This window comes from Mandrillus leucophaeus, unplaced genomic scaffold (genome assembly GCF_000951045.1).
Source record: "Mandrillus leucophaeus isolate KB7577 unplaced genomic scaffold, Mleu.le_1.0 Scaffold325, whole genome shotgun sequence".
NCBI lineage: Eukaryota > Metazoa > Chordata > Mammalia > Primates > Cercopithecidae > Mandrillus > Mandrillus leucophaeus.
The window spans coordinates 1811727-1817134 of record NW_012103421.1 but is presented as its reverse complement, the minus strand read 5'-3'; positions in this window follow the sequence as shown (position 1 = coordinate 1817134).

The window sequence follows — 5408 nt, the reverse complement described above, 5'->3', positions numbered from 1 at the left end:
ATCTCCTGACCTCGTGATCCGCCCGCCTCGGCCTCCCAAAGTGCTGGGATTACAGGCTTGAGTCCCCGTGCCCGGCCTAATAGTGTTTTTTGTATTGTGTTTAATAAATCTTTGCTAAACTCAAGATCAGTAAGATTTTCACCTATGTTTTCTGTTAGAAGTGTTACAGCTTTATCTCTTCCAATAAGGCCTGTTTTTGAGTTAGCTTTTGTATATCATGTGAGGTAAGGATTGGAATTCATTGTTATGGCTATCCAGTTGTTGTTGAAAAGCCTTTTCTTTATTTAATTGCCTTGGCAATTTGGTTGAATTCAGTTGTCCATATGCCTGTGGATCTATTTCTGGGCATTCTATTCTGACCCATTTATCTATTTGTGTGTCTTTATACCAGCACTGTACAGCCTTGATTATTATTTATTTATTTATTTTTTGAGGCAAAGTCTCGCTCTGTCACCCAGGCTGGAGTGCAGTGGCCCCATCTCAGCTGACTGTAAACTCCGCCTCCCAGTTTCAAGCGGTTCCCCTGCCTCAGCCTCCTGAGTAGCTGGGATTACACCTGCACACCACCACACCTGGCTAACTTTTGTATTTTTATTAGAGACAGGATTTCACTATGTTGGCCAGGCTGGTCTTGAGCTCCTGACCTCAGGTGATCCACCCGCCTTGGCCTCCCAAAGTGCTGGGATTACAGGTGTGAGCCACGGCACCTGGCCTGATTTTAGTTATTTTAGATCCTTTGTATTTTGATACACATTTTAAAATCAGCTTGTTCATGCTGGGTACGGTGGTTCATGCCTGTAATCCCAGCACTTTGAGAGGCCGAGGCGGGCGGATCACAAGGTCAGGAGATGGAGACCATCCTGGCTAACACGGTGAAACCCCATCTCTACTAAAAATACAAAAAATTAGCCGACCATGGTGGTGGGTGCCTGTACTGTAGTCCCATCGACTCGGGAGGCTGAGGCAGGAGAATGGCGTGAACCCGGTAGGTGGAGTTTGCAGTGAGCCGAGATCGCACCACTCACTCCAGCCTGGATGACAGAGCCAGACTCCGTCTCAAAAATAAATAAATAAATAAATAAATAAATAAATAAATAAATAAAATAAAATCAGCTTGTCCATTTCTTAAAAAAAAAAACAAAAAACAAAAATTGTCTTGAGATTTGGATTGGGTTGGTCCTATAGATCAATTTGGGAACAACGGACATGTTGACAATATTGATTCTATCCATGAACACTGTGTATCTCTCCATTTTCTTAGTATTCTACTTTTGCTTAGTGTATTTAGAGTGTCAGAGTACAGATCTTGGACATGTTTGTCATTTTTATCCTGAAATATCTATTTTCAATTTTCTTCTAAATGGCCGTTTTAAACATCAATTCCGGGCTGGGCACAGTGGCTCATGCCTGTAATCCCAGCACTTTGGGAAGTCAAGGCAGGCCGAGCACCTGAGGTCAAGAGTTCAAGACCAGCCTGGCCAATGTGGTGAAACCCCTCCCTACTAAAAATTCAAAAATTAGCTGGGCGTGGTAGAGCACACCCGTAATCCCTGCTACTAAGGGGGCTGAGGCAGGAGAATTGCTGGAGCCCGGGTGGTGGAGCTTGCAGTGAGCAGAGATTATACCACTGCACTGCCTTGGCCTCCCAAAGTGCTGGGATTACAGGCATGAGCCACTGTGCCCAGCCTGAAATTGATGTTTAAAATGGCCATTTAGAAGAAAATTGAAAATAGATACTTCAGGATAAATTTGACAAGACTCCTTCTCAAAATAAATAAATAAATAAATAAAAAATCAACTTCGAATGGTCGTTGCTATTATACAGAAATACAGTTGATATTCATCCATTGACCTATCCTACAACCGTGCAAACTAATTTATCAGTTTTAGTAACTTTCTCATAGATTGTGTAGGCTTTTCTTCAAAGATGATCATGTCTTTCAAAACTAAAGACACTTGTGCTTCCTTTTCAGTCGGGATTAATTTTTGTTTTCTTTGCACTGGCTAAACCCCAGTGAATGTTGAATGGAAGCTGTGAGAACTTGTCTTATTCCTGATCATAGGAGAAAAACATTCAGTTTTCACCATTAAGGATGATGCTCGCTGTAGGGTTTTCTGTACTTTTATTTTTTAAAATCAGGTTGAGGAAATTTCCTTTTCTTCTCTGTTTGCTAGGAGTTTTGATCAGAAATGGATACTGGATTTTGTGAAAAACTTTTTCTGAACCTGTGGAGATGCTCACAGGCATTTTCTTTTTCAGTCTGTTAATACGGTGAATTAAATTCGTTGAGTTTTAAAACATGATAAAATAACCTGGCATTCCCAGGATAAATCCCACTTGGTCATGAGTATTATCCTTTTTCCATATTTTGGGGTTTGATTTGCTAAACATATGCTTATTTCCCATCTGTCGATCCTCTCTGGGGGTGGAGGACATCTGCTCCTACCTTTTGCACTGTCTTAAATGGATTTTTTTAAGTTACTGAATTTTAAGAGTTCTTCATATATTTTGGATTCAAGGTCGTTATCAGACGTGTGTTTGACCAAAATGTTCTCCCAGTCTGTGCCTCGTGACTCCATTCTCTTAGCAGTGTCTTTTATGCTGCAGAAGTTTTTAATTTTAATAAGTCCAACTTATTACATTTTTTTTTCATGGGCCATAATTTTGGTACTGTATCTAAAAATTTCCTCATCAGCTGGGCATGGTGGTGCATGTCTGTGGTCCTAGCTGCTCGGGAGACTGAGGTGGGAGGATCACTTAAGCTCAGGAGGTGGAGGCTGCAGTGAGCTACCATCACACCACTGCATTCCAGCCTAGGCCACAGGGCGAGACTGGATCTTAAAATGAAACAAAACAAAGAAAGTTATCACCAAACCCAGAGTCAACTGAACTTTATCCTGTGTTACCTTCTAGGAGCTTTATAGTTCTGCTACGCTTTTAGGTCCATAATCCATTTTAAGCTAATTTTTGTGAAGGGAGTAAGGTCTATGCCTAGGTTCTTTTGTTCTCCCCATACGTCCAGGTGTTCCAGCACCATTTGTTGAAATGATTTTCTTTTCTTTTCTTTTTTTTTTTTTGAGACGGAGTCTCTCTCTGTCACCCAGGCTGGAGTGCAGTGGCCGGATCTCGGCTCCCTGCAAGCTCCGCCTCCCGGGTTCAGGCCATTCTCCTGCCTCAGCCTTCCCAGTAGCTGAGACTACAGGCGCCCGCCACCTCGCCCGGCTAGTTTTTTGTTTTTTTTAGTAGAGACGGGGTTTCACCGTGTTAGCCAGGATGGTCTCGATCTCCTGACCTCGTGATCCGCCCGTCTCAGCCTCCCAAAGTGCTGGGATTACAGGCGTGAGTCACCGCACCCGGCCGAAATGATTTTTCTTTTGTCTGTCGAATTGCCTTTACTTCTGTGTCAAATATCAGTGGATTATTATATTTATATGAGCCTGTTACCTCTGTGCTTTCTATTCTGCCCGTTGGTCTATTTTTCTGTTCTTTTGCCGATAACACACTGTCTTCGTTACCGTAGCTTTGTAGCACATCTTGAGGTCGTGGAGGCTCAGTCCTCCAACTTTGTTCTTCTTCTTCAATACTGCGTTGGATATTCTGGATCTTTTGCCTTTTTATATAAACTTTAGGATCTGGCTGGGCACAGTCTGGCACTTTGTGCATTGCATAGGACCTTTACAACTGTGTATTTCTACTTGCCCCTCCCCAGACTCTGTGTTCTTGTTGCCATACTTTTCACTTACTTCATGTTATAAGCTTCAAATTATGACCAGGTACAGTGGTTCACACCTGTAATACCAGCACTTAGGGAAGCCAAGGCGGGTGGATTACTTGATGCCAGGAGTTCAAGACCAGCCTGGGCAACCTGGTGAAATCCCGTCTCTACTAAAAATTCAAAAATTAACTGACCATGGTGGCGCACACCTGTAATCTCAGCTACTTGGGAGGCTGAGGCAGGAGAATCACTTGAACCTGGGAGGCGGAGGTTGCAGTGAGTGGAGATCATGCCACTACACTCCAGTCTGGGCAACAGAGTGAGACTCTGACTCAAAAAAACACAAAAGCTTCACATTACATTCTTATTATTTTTGTTTTAAACAGTCAGTTATCTTTTTAAAAGATTTGAAAAATCTCTTTTCCTTGCCAGTAGCGCTCACGCAAACATGGTGAACGTCCCTAAAACCTGTCGGACGTTCTGTAAGAAGTATGACAAGCACCAGCCCCACAAAGTGACCCAGTACAAGAAGGGCAAGGATTCTCTGTATGCCCCGGGAAAGCGGCGTTATGACAGGAAGCAGAGTGGCTATGGTGGGCACACTAAGCCGATTTTCTGGAAAAAGGCTAAAACTACAAAGAAGATTGTGCTAAGGCTTGAGTGCATGGAGCCCAACTGCAGACCTGAGAGAATGTTGGCTACTAAAAGATGCAAGCATTTTGAACTGGGAGGAGATAAGACGAGAAAGGGCCAAGTGATCCAATTCTAAATGTCATCTTTTATTATGAAAACAGTAAAATCTTGAGTTTATGTTCACTTCAAAAAAAAGAAAAAAGAAAAAAGGAAAAATCTACCATTTCTGGTATTTGTCATCGCTTTGTGTAGATCAGCTTCCATCTAGTATAATTTTCCTTCTGCTTGACGGATGTCCTTTAAGAAATTTTTTTGTCTGTCTGTCTGCCGGTTATGAAAATTTTTAGCTGAAAAAAAAAAAGATGTTTATTTTACCATCAAGAAATTTTTTCTGGATATAAAAATTCAAGTTGACAGCTTTTTTATTTTCTTCCAGAACTTTAAATCTGTTGCTTTACTGTATTCTAAATTGTGTTGCTCCTGGTGAGATGCCTGCTGTCATTCTCATTTGGTTTCTCTGTATGTGATGTATCCTTTTTCTACGGATGCTTCTTTCAAAATATTTCCTTTGGCACAGATTGCTGGGTTTAAGCAATTTAATCATGATGTGCCTGCCTGTCGTTTTTTCATGTTTATTGTGCTTGGGGTTCATTGGAATGTTTGAATCTGTGAGTTTGTAAATTTTATGAAGTTTGAAAACGTTTCAGCTGGCATTTCTTCAAATAATTTCTGCACCCGTCCTTTGGGGACTTTCCATTACATGCATGTTAGCCTGCTTGGAGTGGTCCCGCGGCTCACCAATGCTTTATTCATTTGTATTTGATGGGATTTTTCTTTTAGTCTTTTTTCTCTCTGTGTTTCTTTTTTTTTTTTTTTAATTCTCTCTTGAGACGGAGTCTTACTCTGTTGCCCAGTCTAGAGTGCAGTGGGGCAATCTCGTCTCACTGCAAGCTCTGCCTCCCAGGTTCACACCATTCTCCTGCCTCAGCCTCCTGAGTAACTGGGATGACAGGTGCCCGCCACCACGCCTGGCTAAGTTTTTGTATTTTTAGTAGAGAC